Consider the following 23,865-nt stretch of genomic DNA (forward strand, 5'->3'; position numbering starts at 1 on the left):
TTAACAGGAGCAGAGAACAAAATGGAGAAACTCAGAACAGAACTTAATATGAACAGCAAAAAAAATGAACATTTAACAGAACTAAGTTCTGGACGCCGGCTATTCCAGGCATAACTTCACATCACACCCACAGTCCCCTTTTTATAGTTACAATCAATTCCCCCAAAACAGGACCAAAACAGTCTCCATTAGGGTGGTGAAAATCAAAATTAAATCACAATAATCCTACCTAATGTTGATAACAACCCTAATAGACTAACCCATACCTCAATTTAACATTCAATTGATTTCCCCCAAAAAATTCCCAAATCAGAAAAATTAGGGTTTTAGAAATTAAAATTAGAAATTTACCTAATCTCTGACTCCAATCAAACTTCAACACATGCTTAGAATTAGTCTTCTCTTGCTTCCCATACCTCCAATTGCTCTCCTAACTCACCTAATTTACCAATTTTTCACACGTTAGGTGATAAAAGATTTTTTTGTGGTTGTAGTAATGATGATAAGGGGTATCGTTCAAACTCGAACTTGTGAAGGTAATGGTTTTAGATTTAAAAATATATATACAAATATTGACAAATTGGTAGAGAGGTACTGGGACTAATGATTCGGCCAATCTTCATAACATAAGGCTTAATGATTTATTCTCAACAATAATAGCTCAAAACATATATGGACTCTTATTTTGCCAAAGTCGATTCTCAAAACATTGGTTGTAAATGTTAAGCATGGAACATCAAATCACCTAAGCTAAGCATGACCCATCTAATCAAATAACACCCAATTTAATCAAATCATATTTCAATTAATTTTTAATGCAAAAGTCTTAAAAAGAATTAATAAAATTACCCATTTATGAAGCTCGGCCTCCTCCGTCGCCCCAGTGTTGGGGTTTAACTCATCATAGTAAAAATGCTCTCAAAATATTTCATTGATGCTCAAAAGTGTTTTACAATGAAGAGAAATACAAGAAATTGATGTAAAACAGAAATCTGCGACCCACAGAAGACGTCCAGAATCAACGACAAAGATGAGTTGCTGTTGTCGTTGAAGAACTACGACCCACAGACGACAGTCGATGTTTCTGTTGATAAACGACTGCTTCTGCGAGTCCGTTCTTCGTGTTCTTCAGGCGTGTTAATGGCAGCAGCAGCAGCAGCAGGTAACTTCTCTGCAACTCCTCCTGCGCCTCTCTGCTCGCCTCCAAACCTCCCCAAACTCTCGACAGCCTCTCTAGTACTCCCAGGGAACATATTTATACACCTACAGCTCGTTGAATCTCCCTCAATTACTCCATATAATTCTCTTTAACTCGGCAGTAAAGAAAAATATTCTTGGGAATATTTTCTTTCCATTCTTGCTCTGGTACGCATAGATTTCCATCCTGGTCACTCTAGAAGTGTTTAAACACGTCCCAAAACGTTGCTAGAGCCCTCATGCATGAGAAGAACACGTTCAAATCTTCTCCAATCCCGTGTCCAACCCGTGTTTCCCTGTTTTTCTTCCGTGAATTGTCCAGCTAATTATGGCCAAATTTGATCGAACCAAAAGCCCAAAACGTGTTCCTTAACCTATATCACATCTTCCTACCAAGTTTGAGCCATTGAATCGCACCACAACACCTTCATTTTGTCGATTGAAATTCTGCCAGTTGATGAACCAATTTTCCCGCCAAAAAGTTTATTTGAATTTGAGAAGAAGGTGCCCCTTATCCAGAGTGCTGGGGTGCGAATAGTAATTTGGGTGGAAATAGTAATTTTGGGGTGGAAATGATAATTTTTCTGGGATCCTCCGGTACATTTCTGGGACGTTTCCGGTGCATTTCTGGGGTGCCTTCGGTACATTTCTCCGGGGTGTAAATCATCACTTTTTGAGCAACTCTTTCCACAGAAGGGTATTTTCTCCAAAAACACCTAAACAAACATAAAAACACCGTAATAAGAACAAATGGATACTAACAAAATACACAAAAGAGAAGAAAATAGACACATAAATGTGTCTATCAAATACCCCCAAACTTATTATTTGCTAGTCCCGAGCAAATCTAATCTAGAAAAGTGACCGAGTTAATCTCGGGTGGGTTTATCAGAGGTGTACCCACAAAAACCAATACTCCAGACCCTAGCTATCTACGCAGAACCTTGGAAAGCACTAAAGAACCTCCTTGGTTGGCATACAATTATTGACTCTAAGAGGAAGAACCCTGATGCGAAATTCCAATTGCTGTACACGAGTTTGCACTCAAGCATACTAAAATTCATATAAGTGACAGAGCTCTATTAAGATAGTTTCACGATGGACATCATACTCGGAGTCAGACTAATCACATGAAAAGATTAAGAAGATGGAAAAAGAAAAATGTAGATGGTTGAAAAGTGAACGGTGTTTCCCATATGTCTGAAGGCCTCTGCCAAGATGAACCTAACCTAAATGACTGAGATACCGGTCTGACTAATATTAACACACTGGCATATACAAGGGAACCAGTGGTCAATAACTTAAATCTAGATCAACAAACTGGCAAATACAAGGGAACCAGCAGTTGACTACACATAACAATAACCCTTTTTTTTTTTTAACTTAACGGCATGAATAGATCTTTTGGATCCAAGCGCATGCTTCTTGTCAGCAGATTACACGATAGTTCCCACGGGTCCTGCATTCCACGCTTGCTTAGGCGACGGAAACAGGGAGAACACACGCATATTGCTATCCAAGTGTTAATACTTATTCCGATTGGTCTAACTGGTCCGGTCTTTTTTTTTTTTTTTTTTTTTTTTTTTGGAAAAGGTAACTCAGTCACTCTATTTCACCCTAGCAAAGGTAACAACTTGAATCATGGGCCCCACCAAATCACTTGAAACAAAAGAAAACTAAAAATAGAAAGTGAAAAGGACTCGACAAGATATGGCGAAACTATCATGTTATTTCTAACACCTGAGCTCTGTGCTTTTATGAATAGACTCTATAGATGTTTCCATCTAGTCAGATTGGTTCCTCAACTCCTAAAACAAAAATGTTTTCCATCCACTTAGATTGGTTAGTGCTATCCTAAATACGCATAAATTTCTAGGCTCTGGAGTTTATTTATTGCAACTAAAAAGTTTCTCCCATACCCCCAAACTTAAATCTAACATTGTCCTCAATGTTCTTAAGATGAAACTAAAAGCATGAACAAGGAGAAACTGTTACCACTTGAAGCAAAAGAGATAAGGAAGGATATTACCGTGTCGCAAGAATATTGGGTTACCTCCCAAGAAGTGCTAAGTTTAAAGTCTTCAGCCAGACTTAGGAAAGGATTAGTCAACTCGAACCATAAAGTAACAGTCGAAATAACTGTGGGTCTTCAAAACGAAAAAGAGCTGACCAAAGGAAACTACAATAACCCAAGAAAGTGAACAAGAATAACATGCCCTTATCTAGTTTCCTGATTAAGATATTTATATCTAATTGTGGTTCAGGTTCAGGTTCTATGAAAGGGTCTAAATAAAATATTTTCCTCGGATGCATTTCCTCATAGGTTGGATCCAAATTATTAGGTCCTAGAGTTTGGAAAACTCAAATAAGAACTTAGAATCACAAAATAATAAACCTAAATAACTGAGAATCCTCTAAGTCAATCAGGTTTTGACTTACATAATTGACCACAGTGAGAGTAGTGGTCATTCTTAAGCAAATATGTCGATTCTAATTTCCTAAGGCATTTAGGTTTAGTCTCACAACTTAATATTCGACACATTTGGAATATAAACGTTCCCACATTTGGAAGAAAACTATTTGGTGGGAAAACAAAATCAATCTTGGTATTATTGCCTGGGTTAACCACATCAACCAGAGGATGGGTTTCTAACATTTGAGACTCTTGTTGGATATCATTAGGTTCTGGAAAACGATTATGAAGATAATCTTGTAAGATGGTTGCGGCGTTGATGTCAAGTCCCAAGTGAGGGAACTTACTAAGAGTTAAAGCAAATGGAGAATGATACTCACCCCCAAACTTAGAGTTTTCGGCGTCTCTAGATAGACTGGTCATAACCTCCCTAATTTCTAGGTCGGCAATTGATTTTTCTAAGTCAGGTTCATCCTCGCTAATATCTACGAGTTCATCTAAGACTATTGTTTCTAAATCGTTTGACTCGATCTCAAGATAAACTGGTTCCTCTAAACCATCATCGGTTTCGTAAACAGGACATACTACATCGTCTGAAACGGGGGTATCTCTAGTCAAATCCTCGTCCTTTTGAATAGGTGAATAATTTTTAAAATTATTAGGATCTGAACCAGAAATAATATAATCATTATAAGGCTCAACTGGGGTAACAAATTCCTGATCACTATTCCCACATATTTCAGATTCTTCATCATCACTATCCTCATCATCATGATACAATTTTTGAAATTCAAGAATTCTCAATCTTTGTTCCAAACTACATGGTCTATGTTTATAATATTTCTCATAGATCGTTAGAGGTGATTCCTCAATAAAAGTTGGAGTATCCATATACGCTGCCCACGCATATATTCACCAAGAGTCATTTCCGAAGACGTCTCTTGATAACGAGAATTTCTAGACATATATTCTCGCAACGTCATCGCAGGTGGCGTCTCCTCAAAAGGATTCATCACCGAAGAAATATAAACTACAGAGGGATTCTATACAATCACAAACAAGGCCGACTCGACTCCACCAAAGCAAACCTAAAGATTTCTAGCAAACAAAAAGCATGATGGCTCCACTTAGATTGTTTCTAGACCAGCTTCTATCTTTCGAAAGGGAATTCGTTGCAATTTGAGCAAACCCCTCTGGAATCAATCCGAGTCAAAGTAAGTTGAATTGAGGCGAGGGAAGCTCAGTGGAGCTTTGATACCCAAGGCCTCACCGCTATCACAAGGCGGCGCAGTCACGCATTCAACCACAGAAACCATCATGAACTTTGGAGTGTGCTTAAAGAGCAACCAATATTTTTCGAACGAGTTTCCTATTAAGCTCGTTACCCTATCGGTCTCGTTCTATTCCAAATTTTAAGCTTGGGTTCGCGTTAGGTTTCGTTTTCCTAAGGCGGGCAAGAAGAGAACGGTGATGAAATCCGAACCCTTATCTTGTTTAGGCCAGGCCTTGCCCTTTACTAGGAAAATAAAGACAGTCCGGTTCGTCCTCAAACAATTATCACCTTAAGGCAGACAGTAACCCGCTTGCAGGAGATTCGCGGGTGTTTCGATTGGACTTACCTCCCGTACCAGACGGGCGATGAACCGTTGTCGTCGACTCGGGCCACGACTCCTATGCCGTGTGCGAACCCGAGGGGCCGAGACGATATAGTAATCGTCGTCCTTCCCTGCACACAGTTTATATAATTTTTTTTTTTTTTTAATAATAATACCCTTCCGTAGGGTTAAAAAAAAAATAATAAAGTCCAATTGTCCAGAATAAAGTCCAAAGTCCAAAATAAATAAAAAAAATTACAGTTTTCCTCACACACTCTAAAAAAAAAAATTTAAATCCTAAAATTGTCCTTTTTTCTTCTCTTTTCGCTTTAAGCTTTTTCCTCTCCAAGTCCTTAGTGCTCCACTTCGAACCTGTAAATCAAAGACAAAAAGACAAAGTAAAAAGGAACAAAAAATAAAAAAAAAAAAACATAAAAATTCTACCTAAGCACAAATCCGCGTCGGCGGCGCCATTTTGATAAAGATTTTTTGTGGTTGTAGTAATGAGATAAGGGGTATCGTTCAAACTCGACTTGTGAAGGTAATGGATTTTTAGATTTAAAAATATATATACAAATATTGACAAATTGGTAGAGAGGTACTGGGACTAATGATTCGGCCAATCTTCATAACATAAGGCTTAATGATTTATTCTCAACAATAATAGCTCAAAACATATATGGACTCTTATTTTGCCAAAGTCGATTCTCAAAACATTGGTTGTAAATGTTAAGCATGGAACATCAAATCACCTAAGCTAAGCATGACCCATCTAATCAAATAACACCCAATTTAATCAAATCATATTTCAATTAATTTTTAATGCAAAAGTCTTAAAAAGAATTAATAAAATTACCCATTTATGAAGCTCGGCCTCCTCCGTCGCCCCAGTGTTGGGGTTTAACTCATCATAGTAAAAATGCTCTCAAAATATTTCATTGATGCTCAAAAGTGTTTTACAATGAAGAGAAATACAAGAAATTGATGTAAAACAGAATCTGCGACCCACAGAAGCGTCCAGAATCAACGACAGATGAGTTGCTGTTGTCGTTGAAGAACTACGACCCACAGACGACAGTCGATGTTCTGTTGATAAACGACTGCTTCTGCGAGTCCGTTCTTCGTGTTCTTCAGGCGTGTTAATGGCGCAGCAGCAGCAGCAGGTAACTTCTCTGCAACTCCTCCTGCGCCTCTCTGCTCGCCTCCAAACCTCCCCAAACTCTCGACAGCCTCTCTAGTACTCCCAGGGAACATATTTATACACCTACAGCTCGTTGAATCTCCCTCAATTACTCCATATAATTCTCTTTAACTCGGCAGTAAAGAAAAATATTCTTGGGAATATTTTCTTTCCATTCTTGCTCTGGTACGCATAGATTTCCATCCTGGTCACTCTAGAAGTGTTTAAACACGTCCCAAAACGTTGCTAGAGCCCTCATGCATGAGAAGAACACGTTCAAATCTTCTCCAATCCCGTGTCCAACCCGTGTTTCCCTGTTTTTCTTCCGTGAATTGTCCAGCTAATTATGGCCAAATTTGATCGAACCAAAAGCCCAAAACGTGTTCCTTAACCTATATCACATCTTCCTACCAAGTTTGAGCCATTGAATCGCACCACAACACCTTCATTTTGTCGATTGAAATTCTGCCAGTTGATGAACCAATTTTCCCGCCAAAAAGTTTATTTGAATTTGAGAAGAAGGTGCCCCTTATCCAGAGTGCTGGGGTGCGAATAGTAATTTGGGTGGAAATAGTAATTTTGGGGTGGAAATGATAATTTTTCTGGGATCCTCCGGTACATTTCTGGGACGTTTCCGGTGCATTTCTGGGGTGCCTTCGGTACATTTCTCCGGGGTGTAAATCATCACTTTTTGAGCAACTCTTTCCACAGAAGGGTATTTTCTCCAAAAACACCTAAAAAACATAAAAACACCGTAATAAGAACAAATGGATACTAACAAAATACACAAAAGAGAAGAAAATAGACACATAAATGTGTCTATCATTAGGGTTTTGAGAAAAACGTGTATAAAAATGGGAAATTAGGTGGCTAGATAGGTTGTAATGATGGTAGTGGAGATGGGTTATGGTGTTTGGTTGATTTGAGAGGAGATGGTGGTGGTGGTGAGGTGGTGGTTGAGCGGGGCAGGGTAAGGTGGCGGACATGGCAGGAGCAGAGCTCGACTGCTCGAAGGAGGAAGATGAGAATTTGGGTAAGGTGCGTTTGGCTGAAGGGTATAGGTGTTCGATACTTGGGTGTTAGGCGGGATATCAAAGTTCGATGTTGGCTAATCTGAGTCACTGGATGCGAAGCTGGTAGGTGAATCGGATGGCTACCCCTGAAGAGTCTGGTAGCAACCGTCGGATGTCTTGATACAACGAAGTTAACGGCTCTAGATGGGGTTAGGTGTTGAAGTGTTAAGCGGAAGTATCGAGATTTGATGCGCAGGCAAAGAAGTGACCGTAGGATCTAATGTGATCTAATCTGAAGGCTTGGAATTTAGGCACTATGGTGTTTTGCAGGTACTTCAGATTTTGATGCACGATGAAGAAGCGACCATTGGATGATGAGATGGATCCAATCTAACGGCTGAGAATGGAGGCGGGTATGGATATAAAATGGGTTTGGGTAAGGGTTTTGGGCCTTGGGTATGCCAAGCCCATATCTTCTTTAAGAACAATTCTTCCTTCTTGAGCCCATTCCTAGCTTTTTGGACGTGCGCTCCATTCTTTGCGGCTTCCTTGCGTAATTTCTTCCGGCTTTTCACCACTCTTCAGCTCTTTTCCGCTCCGCAAGTCATCCAGACTTTATTTATTACCTAAAAATGCAAAATTAAGTAAGAAAAATATTTACTCTTGAAAACAATGAAAATACAGAATATGGGATAAAATGTAGAATTAATGCGCAAAAGATGAGTTAAATGCCAACAAAAAGGGATAAATATATACAATATTTGGCACTCATCAAATACCCCCAAACCTGAATTTTACTTGTCCTCAAGTAAAACAAAACTAAGGAAATCCTAACTATACCACTGTCGCTGGTCTCTCGAATGCATTTAGCGTATGCACTAAGCCTTTTAAACCACTAAGTGTCCCTAGTGGACGAGTTGAAGTCTCGTGAAGGTTTGCTTAGAACGTACCTACAAATTTCTAGGTCAAAATATAAGCTCAGATTCCATCAAATGTGACATGTGCAAAACAGTTTAAGCTCACAGCAAAATGGAGATGTCAATCTAGCTATCAAAGGCACAATCCTAGCACTGATAACAAAAAAAGACATGTGATAAGAGTGTAAAGTGTATCTACACATGTGTAAAGAAAGATCTGAAGTTATGACTACTAATCACCAAGAGATAGTTTCTCAGGCTAAGAACTGAGGTCGAAAATCTAGCTAGCTGTCCGGACTTTACGAGAATTGTGAATGAGTTGGAGGTATTTCACAATTACTCGCGTTGTACATCAATGGCATACACCTTCCTTGCTTATTACAATGAAACAACAAAATGACTATTTACATGACTCTTATTTACATTGACTATTCTCTTTTTATTTTTGGAACAAGAGATGATGGAATTGATAAGTACTTGATTTTTTTGTATTTTTCTGATTTTTTTTTTTTTTTTAAGAAGGAAACACTTTTGATACATATACAAAAGGAAACAAAAGATTACATGACACTTTGCAAGAGGTAGCCCTTTTTGATGCACCCAGTTAAATTCGATGGTTGTCTTTCTTAATGTAACCTCCACCTTCTATCCCAACCAACCAAAGAACAAGTTTCGTTCAGTATTCTAAAGTGATTGGCAATCGTAACTTCCTATCAAACACCTTGAAGATCGAGGCCATACATGTATTGGTAGATCGTGCGCGTGCAAATTTCTTATCACTATGTGAATTGTGCTAGAATCAGGGTGCCTAAATATCTAGACTAAGACTCCTAATAAAAATACATATTTGCACAAGAGTCAACATTTCAAGGTAAATGAGCTCCATTTTTATGATTTTTTTAATAATTTTTTTTTTCAATTTTGATTTTTCAATTTTTTTTTGGAATTTTTCAATTTTTTCAAAAAGAAGAAGGAGTTCGTTTTCAATTATCGCATATTATCGTGGTATCTACTCTATACCCCCAAACCTAAACTAAACATTGTCCTCAATGTTTCAAAATATGAACAAAATTATAATACAACATATGAAGAGGATCATGTTGAGTAGAGAAAAAGGAAAGAGAATACCCGATTTCGGCGAAAGCAATATTAGAACTCCGTTATTCAAGGCAAGAATCCAACATATTTCAGCCGAGATCATATTGGATTAGCAAAATATATACAAAAGGAACAAAAAGGTTCTAAAATTTATCTACTTGATTATATACAAAAAATTCACCATACACCAACAATCTAAAGAGTTGAGGATCAACCCAAAAGACAAAGTGTAGATGTTTCAACAGCTTCACACAAAAATAACAGGAAATAAACGCAAGTGAAACTGTGAAACAAAATGAGCTACCCCCAAACCTGGATTTTTCAACGGATAAAATTTTGGAAACAAAATCTCGCAGTTTTGGGGGTTCATCATGCACAAGGTCTAGCTCGAAATGAACTTTGCTAGGGACGGGAAAACATGCTAATTCCAACTGTGGTTCCTCAAATGTATTATACTTAGAAGCAAAATAGTCCAAGAGGACTTGGGAAGCACACAGTTCCAAACCTAGATTAGGGACTCTCAGAAAAGTCGGTTTGACAATATGGGTACAAACCAAATCTAGGTTGGGTGGAAGGCCATCAGATTGTGACTTAGGTAGAAGAATAGGCATATCATTATCAATCAAATCAAAATCTCCTAACTCATCTACACATGTCACATCATGCTCACAATCATCAATCAAATTGGCAAGATCACAATCAGAATCATCAACATCATCAACAGATTGATTCTCGTGTATCGGCACATCAGGGGAAACATCACATGGAATACTAGAAGAAATATCATGCATTAAGGTCGGGGCAGAGAAGCCTAATGTATTTGAACCCAAAGGTTCCATAACATTTTAAGTATAGACATGTTCTTCTAACATAACATCATAGTCATCATCATCATCATCGTGATAGGGATTTTGCAATCTAGGATAATTTTCAATCCTAAGGTCGGAGCTATTACAAGAATAAAACTCTAATTCATGGGGGTGACTCATATCATGTGGTGTTGTTCCTGTTTCCCTAACGGATTCCCATTGATGGGTTTTCTCTGCAATCTCGGCTAAAAAATTCCATGCATCATCCACAGATTTATCAATAAACTCACCATTACACATAGACTCAACCATGGTTCGAGATTTAAAGTCTAGTCCCTCATAGAGGATGACGACAAGTCTCCACTTCTCAAATCCATGGTGCAGACATTCGCTCAACAAATCATTAAAACGTTCAAAATAGTGAAAAACAGTTTCCTCATCCAACTGGACAAAACAATTGATACTTTGACGAATAGCGATGGTCCTATGATGTGGAAAGAATTTTTTGAAAAATAGATCTGTGAGTAGGTCCCAAGTGTTGATTGATTGTGGTCTCAAACCTTAAAACCATGTTTTGGCACTTTCCTTTAAAGAAAATGTAAACAAACGCAATTTCAGAGAGTCTTCGGACATATGATTAGGTTGCATAGTCCGACAAATTTTTTCAAACTCTCTTACATGAGTATAGGGGTTCTCAGAATCGAACCCTCGAAATATAGGAAGTATTTGTATCATGCTTGCATTTATTTTAAAAGGGTTATTGGTTTGAGGTAATACAATACATGATAATGGAATTTTTATTGTCGGATACATGTATTCATGGAGAGCACGAGGTTGGCCCATATTGAAAAGACACAAAGCCCACTATTTGGTTTTAATGGGTATTCAAAAATTTGGTTTTTTATGGGAATATTTTGGTTTTGATGGGATGTATTTGAAAAAGAAAATTTGGTTTAAAAATGGGAGCAAAGTAGAAATTTGGTTTTAAAATTGGGAGCAAAAGAAAATTTTGGTTTTTTTTTTTTTTTTTTTTTTAAAATGAAATTTGGTTTTTGAATGGGAGCAAGCCCACTGTTGGTTTTGTGTTTGCTTTGGCTCCGCTTGGTTGAAAACTTTTGGTGGAACTGAGTCCAAAATTTGGGCCTAGAATTTGGGTACTCGGCCCACTAACGAGTTCAACTAGCGTGATCGGTTACAAGCTCAGCTGGGTTTAAACCAAGAATACAAAATACAAGTCCAATTTAAACAAGCCCACAAAAATTAAATACACAAGCCCACAAATTAAACAAACAAGCCCACAAAAATTAATTACAAACCCAACAGAAAATAAAAAGCCCCAAAAATTGGCTTTAATATTACAAGCCCACAATTAAAAATGGAAGCCCACAATTCGGGTTCTCTTAAATGGGTTACCTTTTAAGCACAGCCCAGCTGCTCTGATATTGTTGCAAAAACCCAGTTGGGCTTTGGTTCTTTTCCTTGGTGGCGTCCCAGCAGAGGAAAAACAGGTTCAGAACAGCAGGTCCAACAGCAAATGAAGTGAAGCAGATGCAGATGCAAATGCTATGCAGTGAAATGCAAAATAGCCAAGAAAACTACAAGAAAAAACACAACACCAATCCCCGGCAGCGGCGCCAAAAACTTGGTGGGCCCGGAGATGTGTAAAATTAAGCGTAATAAAAACGTGCCTACAGTAATACCGCAAGTGCACGGTCGTTAGTTGTAGCTCGTGCAAGTACGGGTCGATCCACAGAGATTGGGTGTGTTTTGTAGTGTTTAGCTATTTTGGACTCTAAAATGCTATTGGGCCTTGAAATGGACTATGGTCTTAAGGTTGAGAACATGAAAATATGGTCTATTAGTCTCAAAACCTTATGTTGGGCTTATGAACTCTTAGCCTAACCCAAGAAGTAAATGTGGACTGGGCCCTTAACCTACTAAACTTTTAAACAATAAACTGGGCTTGGGCCTTTGAAGTGAACGGATCCTTGGTAATGAAGTTACTGGGCTCAGTGGTCTTGAAATGAATTGAACTGGGCTTGATAATGAACTTGGGTTTTTGCTTGACTCAACAGTGGACTGGGCCTTTGGCCTTACAATGAGTTGGTCCTTTGCAAAACAGAATGCAATTAAGAGACAATGGCCAAAGCAGGGCAGTAAGCTAACAAGCCAAGACAATGGCTCTAATGAGGCAAAGGAAGCTAGAGAAGACAATGCTATTTACAATGCAATGCTATTTACAGTGAAATGAAAACAGAAAAGAAAAAGCAGCCCAGTTGCAGCAGCAGCAGCAAGGAAAAGAAAGCAGCAGCAGCAGCAAGGAAGAAAGAATAGATGGCAATGAAGCAAAGACAATGCAATAAATAAAATGTAAAGAAGCAAAGACAATGAAGTAAAGAAGACTAACAAAATAGCAAAGAAAACAAAACAAAGAACATCAATGACAGTGGAGGAAAACAAAAGTAACAAGGAAACAATGGAGGAAATGGAACAAACCAAGGTTGTTTTAGCCAAGGGCAGGGGTGATGGTGAAGGTGAAATGGTGAAGGTGAGCCTAGGCATACTACTAGAGTGGGAAGAGAACCAGTTTGCTCACAGTAACTAGTGAGCACTAGTTTCTCCCCACTGCTCAATCAATCCAATGCTTCAAGGCTTCTAGCCTAACATTCCATCACTTCACAAAACATGTATCACATGACAGGTACATTAACATTACATGGAACACAAAGATCAACAGGAACATGCACTAGGAAAATTGAAGAAACTAAACATCACAGTGAACAACAAGATAGACGGCAACAGAACAATACATGAACATTTAAACATTAACAGCACACATTAACAGGAGCAGAGAACAAAATGGAGAAACTCAGAACAGAACTTAATATGAACAGCAAAAAAATGAACATTTAACAGAACTAAGTTCTGGACGCCGGCTATTCCAGGCATAACTTCACATCACACCCACAGTCCCCTTTTTATAGTTACAATCAATTCCCCCAAAACATGACCAAAACAGTCTCCATTAGGGTTTGGTGAAAATCAAAATTAAATCACAATAATCCTACCTAATGTTGATAACAACCCTAATAGACTAACCCATACCTCAATTTAACATTCAATTGATTTCCCCCAAAAAATTCCCAAATCAGAAAAATTAGGGTTTTAGAAATTAAAATTAGAAATTTACCTAATCTCTGACTCCAATCAAACTTCAACCCATGCTTAGAATTAGTCTTCTCTTGCTTCCCATACCTCCAATTGCTCTCCTAACTCACCTAATTTACCAATTTTTCACAGGTTAGGGTTTTGAGAAAAACGTGTATAAAAATGGGAAATTAGGTGGCTAGATAGGTTGTAATGATGGTAGTGGAGATGGGTTATGGTGTTTGGTTGATTTGAGAGGAGATGGTGGTGGTTGAGGTGGTGGTTGAGCGGGGCAGGGTAAGGTGGCGGACATGGCAGGAGCAGAGCTCGACTGCTCGAAGGAGGAAGATGAGAATTTGGGTAAGGTGCGTTTGGCTGAAGGGTATATGTGTTCGATACTTGGGTGTTAGGCGGGATATCAAAGTTCGATGTTGGCGAATCTGAGTCACTGGATGTGAAGCTGGTAGGTGAATCGGATGGCTACCCCTGAAGAGTCTGGTAGCAACCGTCGGATGTCTTGATACAACGAAGTTAACGGCTCTAGATGGGGTTAGGTGTTGAAGTGTTAAGCGGAAGTATCGAGATTTGATACGCAGGCAAAGAAGCGACCTTAGGATCTAAATGTGATCTAATCTGAAGGCTTGGAATTTAGGCACTATGGTGTTTTGCAGGTACTTCAGATTTTGATGCACGATGAAGAAGCGACCATTGGATGATGAGATGGATCCAATCTAACGGCTGAGAATGAAGGAGGGTATGGATATAGAAAATGGGTTTGGGTAAGGGTTTTGGGCCTTGGGTATGCCAAGCCCATATCTTCTTTAAGAACAATTCTTCCTTCTTGAGCCCATTCCTAGCTTTTTGGACGTGCGCTCCATTCTTTGCGGCTTCCTTGCGTAATTTCTTCCGGCTTTTCACCACTCTTCAGCTCTTTTCCGCTCCGCAAGTCATCCAGACTTTATTTGATACCTAAAAATGCAAAATTAAGTAAGAAAAATATTTATTCTTGAAAACAATGAAAATACAGAATATGGGATAAAATGTAGAATTAATGCGCAAAAGATGAGTTAAATGCCAACAAAAAGGGATAAATATATACAATATTTGGCACTCATCAACATCCTACCACAACCACCACACATGTATCTTCCCAGCACCAGTACAACCCACCAGCTGCAAACTAAGAACCACAAGTACCTGCTACTGCACTTCGCTGTCCTAAACATGCATATAAACTAACAACCGCATCTGCACTTCAACAATGTCAAACCTGTCAAATTCTGAACTCAACATACATATTCAATAACAAAAAATCTAAAATATAAGAATCTAAAGACCTCAAATAACTGTAGCATAAAATGAAATCATAAAATTACCTATGACGACCGCATCCACAATTTTCTAGCAAACAATCATCATGCAAAATGGCACTATGGACGCATATAGTTGTACGTTGGATGGATATATGTCAACGGACAAAATGGCAGGTATGTTAGTTTTGTGAAGGGGATGGCTGGAAAGCTGGGTGTACCTCTCAAGGGCATCGACATGAGCCAATGTGGAAGGAATATGGAAACAAATAAACACAAACAATTATTAATATGTGAAAGCAGGATAATGAACTTTTAACTATGCCTTTTAAAGCAAAAGGATCTGGAGTCTTGCTAAGAACATTGAAAACACTACCTAGCTTGTGTAAATTACAGTTACACATCCATATGGCCTGTGTAAACTGCAATTACACATCCATATGGCTTGTGTAAACTGTATCTATATGCCAACACATATAGATACCTAGAAATATGGAAATCTCAATCAAACTTTATGGAGTCATGTTTACCTTTCATCTCACTCGACAATAAAAATCCCGATACGAGATTCTTAAACAACATAAGTTATGGATAAAATAACGACAAGCTTATGAACCTAGTATCATAACCAGACTGAAATGACCAAAAAGAAAGCCATTTGTTGTGCCACGAAATGAGTAACAAAATAGTCCAGCATACTTATAGTAGAGCAGGCATCTTCAAGAAAAATGCATAATCAGCTAAACACTCATGAAACAAGCATGTATAATCAAATGTTACACATAAAAATGCATGTGTAATTGTTACATCAGAGTATTTTGTAAGGGTTGTGCCTGAGTTTTTCTTTCTTTTAGTTGAAGTCCTACTCCCAACCCAATATTGGCAGAGTAATCAAAATATTGGCAGCATGACATCATAAATGAAGTATTGTATGTTAATTGGATGGACAATTAACATATAGTGACATAAAGAGAGAAAAAAACATTACCTCATGAGCTCAGGACACATGAAAACATGAAGGAAAGATCTCCAAACAGCCCACCTTCAAGATTCCCCTCCACAATTGCAATAACTACTACAATTAAGCAGAGAACAATGAACCTTGTAAGTCCCCCACCCCACCACCCCCACCCAACCTCCAGATGTTGCTAGGTCCAACTATGACGCCAACAAAAAAGCAAAGAAAAATATGAATCTAAAGCTGAAATTTCATTTTAGTTGTAAGTTTAAAATGACTTACATACCAAAGCATTGCAAGTTTGTTCATTATAGCATGTGTAACTAGGAGTTATACATGCATCTGTCTAGTGTAAACTGCAGTTACACATGCATATATCATGTGTAACTGAGAGTTACAGATGCACCTGACTTGTGTAACTAAGAGTTACACATCCATATGAAGCACACATTTTCAACTATAAAAGAGCTAAGAATCATCACTTCTCACCTGGACATTAGCCAACATCCTTATCTATCCAGCCATAAACTACAAGTATATCCCAGAGCTTTGATAAATGTTCTTGGTTCTCTTGGTAAGATAGTGTCTTATCAGTGAGCGCAAACCACATCAAGTCTTGCATGGACATAAATTCATATAAAAAAGGTTACAATTATTCAGAAATTACTTTCATAGAAACATTGACATACCATTGTTATTTTTATCAGTTTAACTAACATACCAAAGCGATAGACATATAGTTGTATCAAACCTGCCTACACCTTTGCACCTTTTCATCTAGTAATTCTGCTCCAGAGGTAATAACTTTGAATTTCTTCATTACTGTGCATCCCTTTGCCCTACACAAAACTAGTAGTGTAAGCCAATAATTAACATAAAAATGGATACATAATCACCTAAACTGAATGAACATAACAATTACATTCTTTGAGAAACTCAATCACAATGAAATCTGAATCAATTCTTTGTAATTTCTCACCAGCGCAACCAACAAAAACTAAACATGTCATCTTCTTTCTTCTCATATTGTCCTTCAATTTTATCCACTTATTATTCAACCTCCGCATCAAAATTATCACCACCAATATTAATCAACCTTGTAAAATCAAATTGAAATGTAAAAAACAACAAATCGCACCTAAAAACAGCAAAAAGATGACAACATTAACAATAACAAACAAAAACGTGCCTAGATTCAAATTACACGAATCGATTGATTCAAGAAAAATCGTGTGTCTCAATCTCTGATCTCATTTGACGGGTAATGGAGACTAAGATGCTCTGAGTTCATAAATAAACTTAAATTTTTCTTTCGGAAATTCATATTAAAAGTTAAAATGATTTTCAATTCGAAACCCTAGAAAATTTGTTGACAAAATTTTTCTAAAAATTTCAACTTAAAACAGAGATCTAGATGAAATAACTGTGGATCTATATTCTAATCATCTTTTGAATAAAGATTTCTAGATGAAATCAGATGGATTAGCTTTTCAACAGTAAATTTTTTTTCATCCAATATCGATTTAGAAATCAACAAATCAGGAGTTTAAATCGAAAGAAAATAGGAAGATATATCGCACCTGTTTTTGTCATCATGATTTGATGATTAAATCATTGACTTCTTTTCATTCATTTTTCTACATCGATACAAACTGAAATCGCAAGAACAAGAGTTGTTGACGACGTTGTTCTGTGTGAGAACTTGATTTCGGATGAGAAATCTTGTTTCAGATCTGGAACTGATGAATTTGACGGGAAACCATTTCTGTAGAAGAAAATGAGCCGAGAGAGAATGAGAGGAGAGAGAAATAAAAATGACAAATGAAAAGAATCTTCTGGGATTCCTCTCGTATAAATAGTAAAGGGCAGTTTTGTCATTATTAAAATTAATTTTAATTAACTATGGGATAGATCTGAAGAAATATTGATATTCTGGGCCTAGTAGTACCATTTTATGAAAATATGGAGTTGACAATATATGATCCATTTGGTGGGGCTTCAAAATATTGAACCCATATAATAGGGTGGTTCTAGTATTTTTCATAATTATGAATCATTTTTTGAGGACCAGCCTTTCCTTTTGGGACCATGGTTTTATAAGGCCGTCTACCCTATACTTATAAGGATGTCCTAAAATGTAGTTAAATTACTAATTTATCCCCAAAACCTAATTAAGATTATAACTAAATTAATTTGATTCCTAAAACGGTTTTATATTACTAACCTAATCTAATCTATTAATAAAAATCAAAAATCAGACCTACCCTACACAACACAGCCGCACAAAAAATTCTGGGAGATTTTTTTTTTCTTCTCTTCTTTTTCTTCCTTTCAACATCTTCTTCATCGATTAATCGTCGATCCATAAATTTTTCATCGTCGATTAATCAATCGAGTATAAGAATGGTTCTTCGAAAGAAAACCAAAAGACTCCCAAGAGAAGGTTCCCCATTAGGACATCTAGTATATCAACCAAGTAAATTGGAGATTCACAAAGAAGTGGAACCGGAAGGTGAAGTCATAATCGGCTACAATAGACGCAAGAAGAACCATGAAATTGAGATGGCAAAGATCCGCATGTAATTTCTACCAAGCCCATTACTTTTAATTCGATTTTGATTCGTTTAATTGAATAGAATTCATCAAAATATGGCTCAAATGTAAGTTACAGTGCCTTGTTCGGTTAGCACGAGTTTGATAACAACCCTAGTTTATTAACCGAACTTCCTGAAAGGAAGAACACGAAGAACAGTTCGGTTCCATAGGATATTAAATTAGGTTACCAAACTGGTTGTTCGGTTGGTTCGCAAAAAAATTGAAAACTATCTAGTAACCGAACTTTACCCATATTACAGAAAAAAAAGTTTTCAATTTAACTCAACTGTGCTTTTTTACCAACTATGTTTAGTTCTCATTCAACCGAACTATTCCAACTTTGTTCGGTTGGTTCGCAAATTTTTGGAAAACTACGTAGTAACATCACTCTACGGATATTCTATAAAAAAAATAAAAAAAATCAATGTAACTGAACTGTGCTATTTTGCCAACTATGTTTAGTTCTCATTCAACCGAAGTTTTCCAAGTCAGTTCGGTTGGTTCGTAAATTTTTTTTAAAATTGTGTAGTAACCGAACTCTACCGACATTTCATACATGTGGAGTTCGGTTTATTCGCAACAAAACTAACAAACCGAACTCTTCCGTAATTACATATAATGTGGAGTTCGGTTTGTTCGCAAAAAGGCTGGACTAACCGAACTTTTCTCTGGAACATGCTTTTTTTTTTAGAGTTGGCCTATTGTTGGTGAACTTTTGCTACTAACCAAACCTAACTACGATAACCCTTATGTTGCGTCTGATTTAGTCAATCATTTATCGGTTAAGCTAATATCTTTTGTCTTCTCGATTAGTCGGAAAGTAGTAACAGCACTCTACGCATATTCTATAAAAAAAATAAAAAAAATCAATGTAACTGAACTGTGCTATTTTGCCAACTATGTTTAGTTCTCATTCAACCGAAGTTTTCCAACTCAGTTCGGTTGGTTCGTAAATTTTTTTAAAAATTGTGTAGTAATCGAACTCTACCGACATTTCATACATGTGGAGTTCGGTTTATTCGCAACAAAACTAACAAACCGAACTCTTCCGTAATTACATATAATGTGGAGTTCGGTTTGTTCGCAAAAAGGCTGGACTAACCGAACTTTTCTCTGGAACATGCTTTTTTTTTTAGAGTTGGCCTATTGTTGGTGAACTTTTGCTACTAACCAAACCTAACTACGATAACCCTTATGTTGCATCTGATTTAGTCAATCATTTATCGGTTAAGCTAATATCTCTTGTCTTCTCGATTAGTCGGAAAGGCAAAAAATCACACCAACCTTCACTGGAAGATCTGAAAACACCCACGCCTCGAGGCAAAGTACACTGTGGTGCCGGTAAGCGTGGAACCAAAAATGCTAAGTATGGAGGTGGGACGTTATGGGGTGTTATCATCCAAGAGGCTGTCAATAGAGATAATGTTGACAATGTAACTGAACAAGTTAATGAAGAGATTGTGAAAGAGATGAGAAATCAAGAACATAATAAAGGAAATGAGGAAGAGATTGTGGAAGTTCCACCTGCTGAAGAAGAAAAACGAAATGAGGATGAAAATGATGATAGTGCAGGAGATGGGGGAGATGGAGATAATGAAGATGACTCGGGTGGAGAGGAAGAGGAACAAGCCGAGGGAACTAAGAAAAAATCTATAAAAACGCCTAAAAAGCCTTGTGCTAGATGTGCATACATTCGTGATGACAATTTGTGTTTTCCGCCAAAGAACCCAACTTATGGTACTCCAAGAGATGGAGGGGAAGTATTGTTTGGCTACAAAAACTCATGGGAAGCCAAGATCTTTGCGACAAAGGTATTGAATCTTAACCATCAAGATTTCTCAGTCATATTATTATTTTCTGACATATATTTTTCGTTATTTATTAGTATATAAGATATGATGTTGTATTTGTAGGATCATAATAATGTTGTTCGTGTTTTGAAACGTCAAAAGAATATGATATGGAATACAGAGGATGAGTGTGATGAGGTTCGGTTGGCGGTATTTGATTGTATACTATGGAATACTATACAACATACACACCAAAATTTTTATGTTGTCACTGCTTCTGCATTTGCCAGAGGGTTTATCTAGCGGATACCTTTCATATACCTTTTGGCGAGATGGCAATAACTCCGGATGATTTTCATCGAATCACAGGCCTACCAATTATGGGTACAAGTGTTCGAGATGGATACGATCCCTCGATGAGTTCTGAACTTCTTCAAAAGTTGGTGGAAAAGTGTCTAGGATGGAACGATGACAAGGCACAACGTGATTTTAGACGAGCTTCCAAAGAGCCCGAGGAATGCGATGAGTATAATGAGTTCAACCCAGACCGGTCGTACAAGAAGAAGTTGAAGAAGATCAATATGAAAACCTTGATAGATGAGTTTGAAGGGACGAAAGATTTGGTTAATCAAGGAAAGTTGGTGACATCGGAGAAGACGAAGCACCATGTGACTGCTTATTTGTTATATCAACTAGGAACCATTTTCTTTCCCGGCACTTCAGGTCACGTGGTAAATGCCCATTACCTCCAGCTATTGGACCCCCTTGATGAGGTGAACAACTACAGTTGGGTCATTGTGGTTCTTTCATTCGTTCAAGCGGAGCTCAGTAAAGCTTTGAGGCTTAAGAGTTTTTTTTTGGAGGATTATACACCCTTGTTCAGGTACCCCGTTAAATTATCCTTTGTGTGTTTCAAAATATATTTGCGAACAAACTGAACTTTATTTTTGATAATTGATCATCATCATTTGTGGCTCCTTCTCATAGGTTTGGGTGTACGATCACTTCTCTAAACTGAAATTGTCTTATGCTCATAATCCTTGGCATTATGGGAAGCCTACAGCTGGTAAATATGAGTTTTTGAACTCAAAGGACAAGGGTAAGAAAAACAAGGTGTTGATATTGAGATAGACATTGGATAATGCAACGGTTGAAGATGTGGTTTTCCATCCATATACCCTTCAATCAGATGAAGAAGAGGAAGATGTTGAGCATGTTGATTTCTTAGCTATCGCGGGTTATAATGGACCGTTGTTTTATCCTGGCGGTTGTACAATGTATAATCCTCGAAGAGTATTGAGATAACTTTCTTGTGTCAAAAGTGTCCCAAATGAGGAAAAATTCAACTTCAAGGTGAAGGAGCGGGGAAGTAACAACAATGAAAATAATTTTGTTCCAAAATATGAACCTACTCCATCAGTGGACTATTGGAACAACTTTGGAAATTATCTTATTCCAGCTGCAGAGTGTCAAGATTCGTTTGATGATCCAAATGCTGCTGATGAGGTATATCTGGAATGGTATGAATATTTTTCTAATCCTCGTGTAATAAACTGTGTCCAACATGCCTGTGCTGAGAAGGAGAAAGCAAAGGTAGTGGAGAAGGAGGCTCAAAAAATTATGAAGCATACCCCTACCTGTGATGATGAGGCCTTGATCCTATGGAATGCGGGGGGTAAGATATTTACTCTTATCTTTGTTTTTCAAAATGTTATAAAATATTAAAATTAATAGTTATTTATGCTTTTTGATTGAAAAAAGTTGAATACAAGTGCTAAATTGTTGAAGAAAATGATGGTAAAAATCCGGAGTGGAGAGCCGATGAACACTCGAGAACAAACAGACCTCTACAACCAATGGACTAATGTTTTTCAGCCAACATTGTTAATCCAAGCCAGCCCATGCCGGTGAAGAGGGGTCGCCGAGAAGGGGAAGGTTCAAATCGGATGGTTGAACAACAAAGCACCGGAGATGACAATCCTAGTGACGAAGGACAACCTAAAGCTCCTAAACACAAGACTAGAAAAGTTTCTCGTAGTGGTCATCGCCAATGAGTGATAGCAATAATTAGTAGTTTGGTTTAGAAAACTGTTTTATTAAGGATTTGGTACTTTGTTTTCTTATATTTGGAAGACTTTTTTTTATTACGGATTTGGTAGTTTGTTTTCTTATGTTCGTGTGCTTCCAACAATTACTTATGTGGATTAGTCAATGAATTTCATAATTTGGTTTCTAATTTGTGTTTTAATGGATTAGTTCGGCTATTAGACTCATATGTTTTCCATTACATCAAAAATTTTATGAAACATAAAGGTAGTTCGTTTAGTACACAAAATTTCGTAATCAACCGAAATATGGTATCTCACAGTTCGGTTTGTTCGCAACTTAGCGATATAACCAAAGTCAAGTTGTGCAAAAACATCTAGAGTTACAGTTAAAGGTTTGGTTACCTGGTAAAAAATTGCAGGTAACCGAACTTATTTGTTCGGTTACCTGTAAAAAATGTTATATAACCGAACCGAGGGGTTCGAAAACAAGACATAGCCAGTTGAAGTTCAGTTACCTGCACAAATTTACCAGGTAACCGGACCTTTCACTATAACTTTAGATGTTTTTGCACAACTTGAGTTTTTTTGTATCGCTAATTTGCGAACAAATCAAACTGTGAGATACCATAGTTCGGTTGTTTACGAAATTTTGTGTACTAACCGAACTTTAATTTTGAAATTAAAATACTTGATCTGACACAAATAACGACTATTTTTTAGCCGTTATATGCTTCAGTAGTATATATATGTGTCTCTTACTTAACATTTTGGTTCAAAATCTTCTAAAAATGGCAGCTACTAGTCATAAATTTACTCTAGATGAAGATCTTTCTCTTTGCAGAAACTACATACTATACTATCCAAAGAGGGGTGAAGAACGATGAATGAATGGTATTATGAGTCAAAGTTATTGGGGGAAAATTCATGAGAAATTTTGCTCCGACACAACAAACCCTCATAACCATGATCATATAACTTTGTTCATTCGATTTGATGAAACTTAAGAAAGAGTTTTGGAATTTATGGCTTTATATCGGATTGTAAGGCAGTATCGACTTAGGGGTGAAACATATGAGGAAATTTTTTTAACATCAAAAAATGAACGATGACGATGGAAGAGAAAGGATTTCAAATATGAAGATCATTTCCGCATCCTTAAAGACTTTTTCATAACGCATTCCGGATATTAAGTGTTATGTAATTTTATCTTTAGTATCACCCTCATCTTTTGTTTGTTATATTGGTGTTGTATTTTAATGAATTATTGAAGTTTTAATTGTTTGGTTTTCTATGATTTTCAATTTTAACTAAATTATAGAACTTTTAAGCACCCGAAGTAGTCTAAATGATCTGTCCACATACACGTTCGGTTGTTTGTGAAAGTTATAGAACAAACCGAATAGGGAGTTTGGTTTGTTTGTAATTATGCAGACACAACCGAACTGCTTGTTCGGTGGTATCTCAAAAACATGAATATCACTGAATCTATCACTTTAATACACTATAATACATACAAAAATAAAACCAAATTCCAAAAAACACAATCTTTAATTAATAATATGATGTTCAAAGCATACTTAGTTTAATTAATGGTACATTTAATCATTCTCAAGGATAATTGACCCTTCGTGTATAATTTTTTCGGAATCCTTCAAAGCTTTCCAAATCTCCATGTTATGCTCATACATAATGCACCAACCCAATATTATGTCGGGGTTAAATCCTTGCCAATAAGAGTTTCCGCATATCGGAGGCAATGGACAATTGTCTTCTAACCGTAGGCCTATAAAATGGT

This window comes from Papaver somniferum, unplaced genomic scaffold (assembly GCF_003573695.1).
Source record: "Papaver somniferum cultivar HN1 unplaced genomic scaffold, ASM357369v1 unplaced-scaffold_112, whole genome shotgun sequence".
In the NCBI taxonomy this organism is placed as follows: Eukaryota; Viridiplantae; Streptophyta; class Magnoliopsida; order Ranunculales; family Papaveraceae; genus Papaver; species Papaver somniferum.